At 54.6% G+C, this 12324-nt stretch overlaps 1 protein-coding gene across 9 annotated transcripts in view; it reads left to right on the top strand.

Moving 5' to 3' along the window:
* The window catches only part of Tpst2 (tyrosylprotein sulfotransferase 2), a 42938-nt gene that overhangs the window by 4649 nt on the left and 25965 nt on the right, over nt 1-12324 (top strand). Inside the window, exon 1 of one of the 9 annotated variants that reach the window (XR_015633943.1) lies at nt 9953-12024. The exons of 7 other annotated variants lie outside the window; for them this stretch is intronic. The gene's annotated coding sequence lies outside the window, so the exon portion shown is untranslated. Of the gene's footprint in view, nt 1-9952; nt 12025-12324 lie in introns of those variants that run through there. One more of the 9 variants, XM_087578131.1, reaches the window with a different exon arrangement.

Below are 12324 nucleotides of genomic sequence, written 5' to 3'. Positions count from 1 at the left end.
AAGTCCAACTCTGGGATTGCAGGCACATGCTGCTGAGCCCAAGCCTCCTGCCTACCTGCATTCCTTTCTTCCTTTCTCTCTCTCTCTCTCTCTCTCTCTCTCTCTCTCTGTATTTATTTGAAACAAGGTCATACTGTATAGCCTAGGCTGGCCCGGATCTGACAGATTCCACCTGCCTCTTAACTGCTGGAACCAAAGCTATGTACCACCACACCCAGCTTTTTCCAGATATGCTGGAGATCCAGTCTCTGGTCAACAGGCTAGCCTAGCATGATCTCCTACCCAGTGAACTATTTCCATAGCCTTGAGCTACATTCTTGAAGGGAGTCTGATTTCTGAATGTCAGTCCAGTCTTCTGGTAGCTGCTGTCTGTTGCAGGGTTTAAAACAGCATTGCCCTGCAGGTCTCCATCCCCAGCTCCTGCATGTCCCCAGCTCCTGGCCATGGCTGGTGATAGAAGCAGGGGAAGGGAACAGAGCCCCAGGCACTGGGTGTAACTCTACCATCACAAGTTCCTTGGTGAAGAAAGCAGTCTAGAAAGAAAGGGCCTTGTGTCCCTGCCGGAGAATGGCATACATCCTCAGAGCTCAATATGGTGGTATCTTGAGCTCCAGAAAGCCTCCAATACATTGTGGGTATATTTGTAGACTGTGGGTCGTGTGGCTTCACAGTGTATCTTTTTGAAAGCTCAGGTATGATTTGGGTGACTTTGACTTGCTAAGTGACCTCGCAGAAGTTCCCCTGAGCAGAAGTCTGTACATGCCCCGTACCACCCATGTCTTGCTGCCCGTGAGGCGCTGTGCCACAGTGGACCATAACCGGCCCAGCGGCAGACATACCACAGAGGTCTGGGATGCCTTCTTCCCCATCCCAAGCTTCGGGCTGAGGAGGAATTGTGGGCATGAGTCATTTGAAATAGCTGGAGGGCTGGGCCAAGCCCCAGAAATCATGGTGGAGGATGGGGGAGGGGGCATTACTGCCGGGGAGATGGCAGCCGGTGGCCCAGCTGCCAAGGGGGTACTCACATTTGCCGGGCTCTTGACCTAGGCTGTATTGTGGCAGAAAGACGGCAAGGTCAGAGAGCTGGCACCACCTACATTAGTATCACCGCCCCATTTGGAAGCCAGGCCTGCAGCTATTGCTGCTCGCTACCCCCGGGCTGAGTCTGCAGAGCAGAGTACAAGTGGCTGCTACCTCCTGGGGATAGGAGGGGGATGATGTCATAAACAGTCCAGAGTCTGCCCTTTGCAAACCTCAGTGATTACAAACCTGGCTGAACCTACAGGGCCTGCTGAGTGCCAGCCATTGGCCTAGATGCTTACAGCCCTTAACCTGGTTCTCCCGGCAGTGGAGGCACGGATCACAGAGAGGCCCCAGCGGTTGCTACTGTAGGGTCTGCAGGGTCATCCAGCTGCCAGGTTGGATTTGAGGCCAAGGCTGTCCTCCTAGTTTACCAACCTTCCTGTCTCGTTTCCCTTTGTAAGGCCTGGCCCGTGAGCCCATGGGCTCAGCGGTTACAAGTATTAGCCACTCGTGCGCACGTTTGTATCTGTGTGTCTCACTTCCTCCTCGGTAGCAGGGTGGACAGACACAGGGCTCTCGCCTTGGGAAGTCCTGGAGGCAGGCCTGAAGCCCCAGCTCCCTCCGGACAGTTGTGATATTGGGCAAGGCACTTCCCCTCTGGGCCTGTTCTTCCTGCTGAAGGAGGGTTCACTGCCTGCGGTTTTTGTTTGGCTCCCTGGCAATGTGGCTTTTCTAGGATGGCCATTTGGCTTTGTAGTTAGGGGAATTGAACCTAGGATCCTTTGTATGCCGGCCAGGCACTCTCCCATTGGACTACAGAGGAAGTCAACATGTCCAAGTTTGTTTTGAGATGAGGTCTTACGAAGTTGCCCTGGCTGACCTAGAACTCTCTCTGTATAGCCCAGGCTGGCTTTGAACTTTCAACCTCCCTGTTTCAGCCGCCAAGGAGGTAGGGCAACAGGTCTGTGTCACTGAGCCTGAGTGTTTTTCTAGTTTTCATTGAACTGACATTCAGACTTTTGTGGAGGAAACCGACAGTTCCAAACTAAGTTCGAGGCTCCATCAGGTGTCTTGGCTGCCCCCGATTCCTATAATCCCCACCTGGCCTCAATGCTGTACTCAGGACTGGCCCTAGGAATCTGGCCTGGTGTAGAAAGGCGTCAGGGTTTTGAAGGAGGCCAAGGGTCTTCCTTGTGTTTTAAACCCATCCCTGTTGCTTAGCACCTTTTAAATCTATGCTATGTTCCTCAACGTTCTTCAAGTGCATCCTGTCTCTGCTGCCCTCACATGCTCCACAGAGGCCTGTGGACCATCCCACAATCCCCAAGTCACAAAGAACCTACTCAACGGGTTCAGGTTTGGCCTAAGCCAGTACGAAACAGCAGAGGCCAGCCAGCAGAGGCCAGCCACGGCCAGCCAGGCTACGTCTCAGCAGGTGAACAGCAGGTTCTGGGATGCATAAGTCTGAACCACTGGCTGTGGGGATGGCATTTTCTCTCCCGGCTCTGTCCTCCATAGTGACATACCTCCTGTTTCCCAAGCTCCGAGGCTGGCAGCGTGTCAGTGGTCAGAGGCCACACGAGCTTGATTTGGGCTGTCGGTAGAGGCAGCCGGCATACATGGGGCCTGTAGAGAGGCAACTCTGTACAGTTGTGTACAGTCAGTTGGGCCCAGAAGACAGGGAACACTCAGTAGCTGTGTCTGCCATGAAGGCACAGCGCAGCAGCTCCCTAGGAAGAGGCTGCTACCAGATCCAAAAGGAGCGAGGGCGCCTTGTTCTAGGGACCTGGGAAGTTGGGTGCTTAACATTACTGTGTCGTCCCCCCCACCACCACCCCCCGCCATGCTGCTTTCTAAAGAGCACATTTGAAACAGTGAAGGCCTAGACTCAAGAGTCAGTGGGTCCTGCTCCATGTCTCATTCTGGGGGTGGAGTTGTACTAGGCCACACCGTGCTCACTGGCCACCTCTTGTCTCTGGCTGGTGCATCACAACGGAGTACAAGAGTTCTGCCATGCTTTCTTCCCCAGTTTTCAATTACTCTGTCATGGGTGGGCTGGAAATCTTAAGTGGAAATTTCTAGAAACAGGAGGTTGTAAGCGGCGTGACGGAAATTTGCCCTGGGGACTGGAACTTGACTGATTTCCTGTATCCACAGTGTATATGCTACCTGCCCACGAGTTACTCCCTAAGCATCTGCTGTGACGTGGTCAGCATTTCAGGAGGTTTAAGTAACCTGACTTTACTCAGTCATCTTCCCAAAGCACAGACTTGTTCCTCTCCTACTGGCCTTATTTTATTAATAAAACCCTATCACAGCTGTGTATGTAGGAAAAGCCTGGTATGTATGAGCGAACCGTGCCTGGTCAGGCCTCTGCCGGTCTCTTGGGATGTCAGAGGGTCTGGAGTAGTCAGGAGAGCGGTGCGGGACCTCAGTGCTCCTGTAGCAGTCTGTGGAAAGTTGACCAGCTCTTGTTTCCTTATCCTAGTGATGGTGATCTTGTCTGTGTCCCTTCTGCACTTAGCTCTCAATGTAGATCCCCCTTAGGTCAGCTCCATCATGGGTAGTGCTGTGGGCTCCATCTTTATACTGGGTACTGGCCAGAGTCCCTAGGGAGGAGCCAGGTCGAAGCAGATTGTGTGGTTTGAGGTGGCTTGGGTGATCAAAGAGCTGTCACAGAGCCCAGAATTGCTTCTGTCCATTTGAGGTAGGTAGGGTGCCTGTGGCCTGGTGCGTTTGCAGGAGCTCAGTGCAGGACCCGCTTTGTCTGTGGGAGCATCAGGTGGCCGAGTGGGGTCAGGGGTCAGGGCATGTGCTTTCAAATCAGAGGCAGTTTGAGTTTAGTCACGGGCAAACCTCAAGTACCAGGCTGGATTGCGCCCAGTTTCAGAGTATCAGGAACTGAGCAAGAGGAAGGAAATAGTTTTTAAAAGACTTGAATTACTTCATAAGTAAAGAACCGAGAGGAGAAGGATCTGGATGTAGCCAGTGATGAGAAAACCCTCCTTAGCATGGAACCTGAGCCACCACAGGCACCAGGGGCTCTGTGCCCTGGGAGGTTCTGTCTTCGATAACTCCTCCTCTCCAATCCCCTCTGCTCCCTTAGAAAACTGTGGGAACCCGCAGGCTGCCTACCCAGAGCCTTCTTTCTCAGAATGAGCATCTTCACCCCGTCCTGTCCTGTCTCCTCCATGTGTGTGTCTCTGACGTCAAAAGTTGACCTCTTTCTATTTCTTTACCCATCTGTATCTCTGCCCCTGCTCCCCACCCCGTGTACACACCACACCACACCACACCACACCACACCACACCACACCACACCACACCACACACGCACAGCCCTTCCCTTCTCCCACTTCCTTCAACCCCGGGTGACATCGATCATCCGTTCTGTTCAGACCCTCCTCTTGTAGCTATGGGGGATGCTGATGTGGCTGTTTTCCAGGTCCTCTCCTTCCTGCCCCAGGGTTGGGGGAGGAAGAGGAAACCCCAGTTGGCCCCTGATAGAGACAGTGAGGGAGTGGAAGGCTATTCTGGTCAGATAGGCTACAATGCTCAGTGGGTAGATTATTAACCCTCGGGACCTCTGTCCCAGTAACCGCTTTTTTTTTTTTTAACTCTATTCTATGATGCCTGTGTCACCTTTACTTCTCTGCTTAAGCACATAGTAGGTTGTGGTAGCTGCGAGTGGTGGCCACAGCTCCTCCTCCTCTTCCTTCTCCTCCTTTTTGGTGGGGGCAGGGTTTCCTCTATGTAGTCCTGGCTGTCCTGTAACTTGCTATGTGGATCTGCCCGGCCTTAACTCACAGAGATCCACCTGCTTTTGTTTCCAAAAGCATGTGCCATCACGCCCAGCACGTATCTGGATGAAGTCTGGGGCGACAAAAAAAAGTACTAAAAACTGGGGCCAAGCCCTTTCATTCCTACAGAGGAAACTGAGGCCTGAGACTAAACAACATGCTTAGTGGTGGAGTGAAGAATGGGGGATGGGGATGGAAAGTGGAGTATTGAGAAGGTCATCTGATGGGTGGCGCCTGCCTGGCTGTCCAGGGGAAAGCCCTCCTGGGAGGGGGAGACTCACAACACCACCCTGCCCCAGTGGACCCTGTGGGAACCCTGGGTCTTGGTAAGGATGCTGGGGTAAGCACACTCCTTCGCTATGACTGAACTTGCTCTCTACTGCCAGCTGTGGTTCAGCAAGGAGTCAGCTCCCAGCCTTCACTCAAAGCAAGTGCCCAAGCACTGCACTGGGGCTGCTGGGGTCTGAGGCCCCTGCAGGCACTGGAGAGGCCATGGAAGGCCCCAGCCCCTCTTTGTGCTAAACCTTTGCTCACGGTTATTCCTCTGTGAGATTCACACTGGTCCTGTAGGCTCCTGGACCTCCCTTGGGACCCAGCTGTGCCTGGCTGCCCCCACTGTGTCCTCTACAGAGGCTGCTGCTCACGAGGTCCCAGGCTGTCTTGTTCCCAATCCCTGGTCTTGGCCGCCTCTCCTGTCTTGGTACCTGCCCTGACTTCCCAGGTGATCCCTGTTCTTGCTCTCCAATTTGCCTGCTGCCTCCTTGTTTGACCATGAGCTCCTAGGCATTCTGCTCCTCCGGCCTTCACCGACACCATGAAGGTTGCTGGGGACATCACCCTTAGGTGGTTCCTTGGTGTGATGTCAGAGAAGGAAATCCCTCCCCATCCCCTTTGGGTCTGGCCCTACTGGGAGTGGAAACTCTTAGGCCAGGTCCGGAGCCCATCTCTAAATTCAGGTTTTGCAGTTTGGCATGGCGTGGCCTTTGGTTGTGAAAGGTATCTTAGGCCCTCTCGTTGCCCTGAGAGGATACCTGACAGATAAAGCTTACGGAAGCGTCTGTTCTCACCACAGTTTGAGGGTCCAGCCAGTGGAGTGGAGATGATGTTTACACTGCTCCCTCCTTTTCACTCACTCCAGTACCTCAACCTGTGGGATGGCCGCTCACATTCAGGCCTTAACTCAGTTAACCGGGTCCAGAAACTCCTTCATAGATAGGTCCAGTCCGGTGGCCTGTCTCCCAGGTGTTCTCAACCCTGGCAAGTTGACACATCAGGCCCAAGAAAAGAATAATGGCATTCTTGGTACCTCTGGGCTTTGTGAGAGGCCTTGAAATGCAGCTGACCCCGCCTCAGGCACCCCACAATGCACTGACCCTGCCTCAGGCACCCCACAGTGCAGCTGACCCCGCCTCAGGCACCCCACAGTGCAGCTGACCCCGCCTCAGGCACCCCACAGTGCAGCTGACCCCGCCTCAGGCACCCCACAGTGCAGCTGACCCCGCCTCAGGCACCCCACAATGCACTGACCCCGCCTCAGGCACCCCACAATGCATTGACCCTGCCTCAGGCACCCCACAGTGCAGCTGACCCCGCCTCAGGCACCCCACAGTGCACTGACCCTGCCTCAGGCACCCCACAGTGCAGCTGACCCCGCCTCAGGCACCCCACAGTGCAGCTGACCCCGCCTCAGGCACCCCACAATGCACTGACCCTGCCTCAGGCACCCCACAGTGCACTGACCCTGCCTCAGGCACCCCACAATACACTGACCCTGCCTCAGGCACCCCACAATGCACTGACCCTGCCTCAGGCACCCCACAGTGCAACTGACTCCGCCTCAGGCACCCCACAGTGCAACTGACCCTGCCTCAGGCACCCCACAGTGCAACTGACCAGGCCTCAGGTACTCCACAGTGTAGCTGACCCCGTTTGGGTCACCTCATAATGCAGCTGACCCTGCCTGGGGCACTGGACACCCAACAGCAGGCAGTGTTGACCTTGTCTCTTCCCCTTGGAGAACTGACATACTTTGGAGAAGGGTGGACACCAAGAGGCTAGTGAGGTGCTGATGTCCTGGGAAGGAGGCAGTCCAGGGGAGCAGGCTGGGGTGACCACACTTGCATGTGCAAGGGTCACTATGCTGTCATCACTTAGGAGAGGAGGCAGCAGGGGAAGGCCTGGAAAACCGGTTATCAGTGCACAGGCAGGAAGGCACATACGCCAAAGTCACAGTGCACACAGGCATTTGTGACCCCTGCTGTGTGACCAGTCCTCTATTGAGGACTTTCTGGGAGCCCATGCCCCTCTGCCTCCGGGTGGTGCTTTTACTGTCCCTGCTGCAGGTGGCAGAAGGGTGCCTGGCGTTAGGCCACTTGTTTGGGAAGGAAGAGAACCCAGGATTCAAATCTGGATTCTCACTCTACCAGGCTGTGGGCTGAGGCTGCAGCCCTGCCCTCCTGTGCAGCCTCCGTTGTGGCCATGCAGGGTGGGTGTGATGACGCTGCATATTCCAGAGCGTGGGACACCCATTCTTGTCCACTGTCTTGTTTTCTCTTGGATCCCCATCTCCACCTCTCTGAGGACAAGGAGCATCCAGGAGAAAGGCTGTGGAGGACTCTATTGCTAGGTCTGTCTCTAGCCAGCTCTCGAGTCCTCTGGTCTGCCAGGCTCTCATCGAGGGCATCCTGGGCAGTAGTCTTGCCTTTTCTGGGTGTCGAATGACATTGGAACCTCTCGACACACAGGCAGCTGGGGGTGGGGATGGCCCTGAGTAAGACTGCTTGACAGCTCATGTGACGATTACAGATTGTGGTCTCACGGTTCCTGAGGATTGAGTTCTTCTCCCATTCTACAGACCAGGAGACTGAGGCTTACTGATACTAAGGGACCCTGCCTGGTGGCATTTGACTGTGTGGAACTGGCCAGAACTTTCCCACAGCCTCCCCAGAGCCCCAGCCCTTGGGAGAAGACCCCTCACCCACTCCAGATCTACCCTGTGCCTCCTAGGATTTAGTGACGCATTCTTATTCTCAACAGCTTGGGAACGTAAGAGGCCCTCTAACTTGCCTCTGTTTTGTTGTCTAGGAACACGGGAACGGGCAGGGGTGATAGTATGTCTGAGAGGGAGCTAGAAGGGCAGGAAATGCTCCAGTAGGTGCTGTCTCAGAACTGAGGCGAGAGAGAGAGAGAGAGAGAGAGAGAGAGAGAGAGAGAGAGAGAGAGAGAGAGAGTGTGTGTGTGTGTGTGTGTGTGTGTGTGTGTGTGTGTGTGTGTGTGTGTGTGTGTGTGTGTGTGTGTGTGTGTGTGTGTGTGTGTGTGTGTGTGTGTGTGTGTGTGGCTGGCTCAGGCTGGTCTTGAACTCCTGAACCTCTTGCCTCAGCCTTCACACACTGGGATTTTAGGTATGCGTTACCATAACCAGCTGTCCGTCTGATAGTTGTGACACCCCTGCCCACCAGCCCCACTCCCACCCTGCAATAACAAGCCCCAAGTGCCCACAAGATTAAAGTCCAGTGCTGCTTGGCCGAACCACAGACGGGATGGAGCAGTCCTGATGGGCCCATTACACCCAGCAGAAGTGTCGCTCTTCACTTGTTCTCGTCCAGCCCGTACACCTTTTGGCCACAGGTCACCACACAGCCTTAACAACAGTGAAGTGCTGGACGTGAAGTGACACCGGCTGGGAGGAAGGAAGGGGAAGTTAACTAGAGATACTCTAGGTAAAATGTGCCAAGTAACCCCAGAGCTTCCTGTAAGTATACTCTAAGGTGCACGTCCTGTGTGGAGCACAGGTGTACCTCCTAAGGTAAGAGAGAGAGATGAACTGACCCAGCCCTCACCTGGAGCCTCCACGGAAGACGGGAAATAGTTGACTTAGTCTTGTGAAAGCCTGTTTGTCTAAAGATTACATGGGGCTCCAGGTAGGTACCCGTGTGGATGGTGAGGTGGGGAAGGTCTGTTATGTGTCTGCCACCTGAATCAGGCTGATTAGAGGCGTCTGATGCAGAACGAGGTAAGAGAAGGCACAGTGCATTGGCTGTGGGAAGAGGAAAGTACAGCCCACTATCAGGCACAGCTGGCTATATCTGGGTGCTCCCTCTCCCTCTCCCTCTCCCTCTCCCTCTCTCTCTCCCTCTCTCTCTCCCTCTCTCTCTCCCTCCCCCTCCCTCCCTCCCCTCTCTCTCTCATCTTCACGAAGTTTCTCTTGGGCATGCTCTCCCCAGTCACAGCTCTCAGCAGCTCTGCTGCCAGCTTACCTGTCTCAGTCAGGACACAGCCATGTCCCCAGATGTTCCTGAAAGCCCCCAGGAATTGTGTCCACCCACAGGGCAATCACTAGGCTGTACCACTGGCCAGGCCTTGCCGCTCTGGGTTTAGGGTCAGCAGGTGCCCATACTGAGGAGGCGCTGGGACAGCTGCTGGGAGCCAGGCCTTTGCTCTGTGTTAAGGTGAAAAATCTTTTCACAGATGAGAGGACAGAGCCCAGAGATATGAAAGCAAACGGGAAAAGTTCACTGAGCCCTCTTTCCTCTTGAATCTCTTCCTTATTTTCCTAACTCCCTGGTGTGTAAGGACCTGACTGTCAGTAAAGTGGCCTCGAGCACATGGATGAGCCTCTGAGGGTTTGCTTCGCTATGTCAAGTGCAGAAAGAGAGAAGGAAGGGCCAGAAACCTTATTCAGCCCTCAGCCCCAGAGACGAGGAACGACAGGGCCATGGCAGTGGTCATAAAAGTGTTGGGGATCAGCTCGGTCCACACTATGTCTGGGCTCCTTGAAGAAGGTGAAGCTTCAGGGGAGATAAGTGGATGCGTGTAGACAGCTTGGGCTCAGCAGAGCCAACATCAGCTCTACACAACCCAGCAAACGGCAGTAGGCTATGGCTCTTGCCAGGGCATGGCTTCAGGCACTGCTGGATCCAGGAGCCTGACCTCCAGGCTCCATGTTGTCACTTTGTTGCCCTCCCAGCTTGGCCTCCCCCAGCCTCTGTGACTGCTGCCCTTACTCTTAGCTTCATCCTCTAGAAGATCCGGTGGACGTGTCCAGCCTGAGGACCTCTGTGGCCTGGAAGTAGAGAACTGTGATTGGACAGGGCTTAGCTCTTTCCTACACCTGAAGCATACTCAGGAGAGAGTGCATGGTGCCCTTGGGCTGGAGGTCTGGTCCTTCGTAGTGATTAGATCTGAGGCGGGGACTTCACAGTCAATGGTATACAGATGTAGGTAGGGATTGTGTCTCAGACAACCTGGTCACAGTGGAGGGAAGTGGGTGGGATCTAAGGAACAGGGTGGGAACACAGGAAGTGGGTACTGGGTGGGACTCACAGAGCGGTGGTTTGCCTGGATTCCAGTTTGCTCCACGCGGCAGCTGGGTCAGGAATGGAGGAGCTTGCAGCTCAGGCTCTGGAGGGGGTAGGGGGTAGCAAAGTCCTAGTGGAGGGACTTTGGATTTTTGTTTTTGTTTTTGTTTTTTCTGGGTTTGGAGGATTGTGAGGCTCTGACAGGGTGTGGGGTAAGACCATCTGCGAAGGCTCAGAGGCCCAGACAGGGAACATGGAGCTCCTTAAGCCAGCTCTGTGAGAGGAGGAGGTAGGGAGGTGTGTTGGGGGATAGGTGAGCTCCCTCCCAACCCCCAATGCTCCTCCCCTCACAGAGCCAGCTTAAGGAACTCCATGTTCCCCACAGGTTGCAGATATAGGTGAATGACCAGGAAACTCCTAGAGAGGCCAGTGAGATGGCTCAATGGGTCAAGGAGCTTGCTGCTAACCCCCACGATCCCTAGGACCCACTTGGTAAAAGGAAAAACCCACCTTTGCAAGCTGTCCTTCAACTTCTACAAGCACCCTGTGGCATGCACGCCCCACGGCACAAATAAAAATATAATAAAAATAAAAATTAAGTAAAGCCTGAGACAAGAGGAGAAGGCACAGAAAAGGTCACTGGATCAACCAGGTGATGGCTTGAAGACATGTAGGCAGTGGGCCCAGGCTCTGAGGGGGTCAGCATGTTTGTGTGTGCACACACCAGCTTAGGTGTGTAAATAATAGTGAGGGGCCAAGCAGCTGGAGGGGACTGAGCCCTATGAGGCCTGTGGGGGACCTGGGAGACAGGAGTCACGGGGGGGGGGGGGGGCGGGCACAGGCCTAATGTTGACCTTGGGCGTCTTCCTGAGTCACTCTCTCTACCATATTTGCTGCAGTGAGCCAGGGGTGGCAACCAGAGAGCCCAGGAATCCTCCTGTATTCTCTCTCAATCTCAGGGTTACAGAGACAAACCACCCGGCCAGCTTTTTACATGGATGCTGGGATCTGAACTCAGGCCTCATGCTTGGGCAGTGAATAGTCCCGCCACGTGTCTACCCTTCTCACTGTCTCCCTGTCTGGTAACCTGGCTGCTCCTGGGAAAACAGCTGAGCAGACAGGGCAGAATCAGAGGTCCGCAAGGGGTCCTGAAGGGGATTAGGACAGAGCGAGTGGGTGGTAAGAAGTGGGTGGCGATATGCCAGCACTGTGCATTGTGGGTGGTGACAGCAGCAGATCCCAGCCTGCATCATGGCAAAGTGGGCAGGCTTGGTGATCCCTGTCAGACATAGGTAGAACCCTAGGTTTGAGCAGGTTCTGTACCCTAACGGAGGGAGCCTGCAGGAAGGGGGCAGCCAATCAGAGGACGCTCGGGTCCCAGACATTGGAAGTTGAAGTCACCAGGGAGGACCTCTGAGAGTGTCCCTTTGTCCTTGGTGGCTGTGAGATGGGCCGGCAGCTCTTCTGCAGCTTGCCCATGGGCTGTTGTCCCATAGCTATTTTATTGAGTGCCAGTCTGGGGTCAGTGCCAGGCGTTGGTTTGGGTGACAGGAGCAGGAGCCTCTGCGTGTGTTGCCTCTGTTCCTGGCACAGAGTATAGATGAGAGAGAACCGAGAGCCTGTGTGTCCCTGCGTGGTGGCCAGAAAAAGTGTCAGGTGAAGTCAGCAGTACCGTGCCTCAGCCCTGTGACCCCCCCCCCCCGAGGCACTGAGGGTACCTTGCATTTCTGACTTTCTTGTGTTGGCTTTGTTCTGTAAAGCCCACTGTCATGTCCTGTCTTATCATGTGACTGTCTGGTGTCTTCCTCTTGGCCTATTGGGCTGCATTTATTGATCTGTGTTTGTTTTCCCATTGGTGACAGGCACCCAGGCTGTCCCTGGCAGAGCCTGCTGCAAGCACTCAGGTACATGCACATTGGGGGACTGGCTTGCTACAGTTCTGATGGATGCATCCTTTACCAGGGACAACTCTGGGTGGCAGAGGAGAGTCTTATCAGTACACAGGTCTGTAATACCACAGATTTCCCACAGGCTGTTGGCCTACAGCTGGTTTATGGGGTGTGAATCTGGGGTCAGTGCCAGGCCCATGGCCACATGGCTAGATGACCAGGTGTCATCCACACACAGCGTGGAGCCAGAGAGCTCTGTTTGTGTTTGTCCACACTTGCTGTTGCCGTTGTTGTCATTGTCTGCAGGCACAGAGA

Source organism: Rattus norvegicus, chromosome 12 (assembly GCF_021556685.1).
Source record: "Rattus norvegicus strain SHRSP/BbbUtx chromosome 12, alternate assembly SHRSP_T2T, whole genome shotgun sequence".
Classification (NCBI taxonomy): domain Eukaryota; kingdom Metazoa; phylum Chordata; class Mammalia; order Rodentia; family Muridae; genus Rattus; species Rattus norvegicus.
The sequence above is the reverse complement of the archived record's forward strand: the minus strand, read 5'-3'. Positions and strand labels throughout refer to the sequence as shown.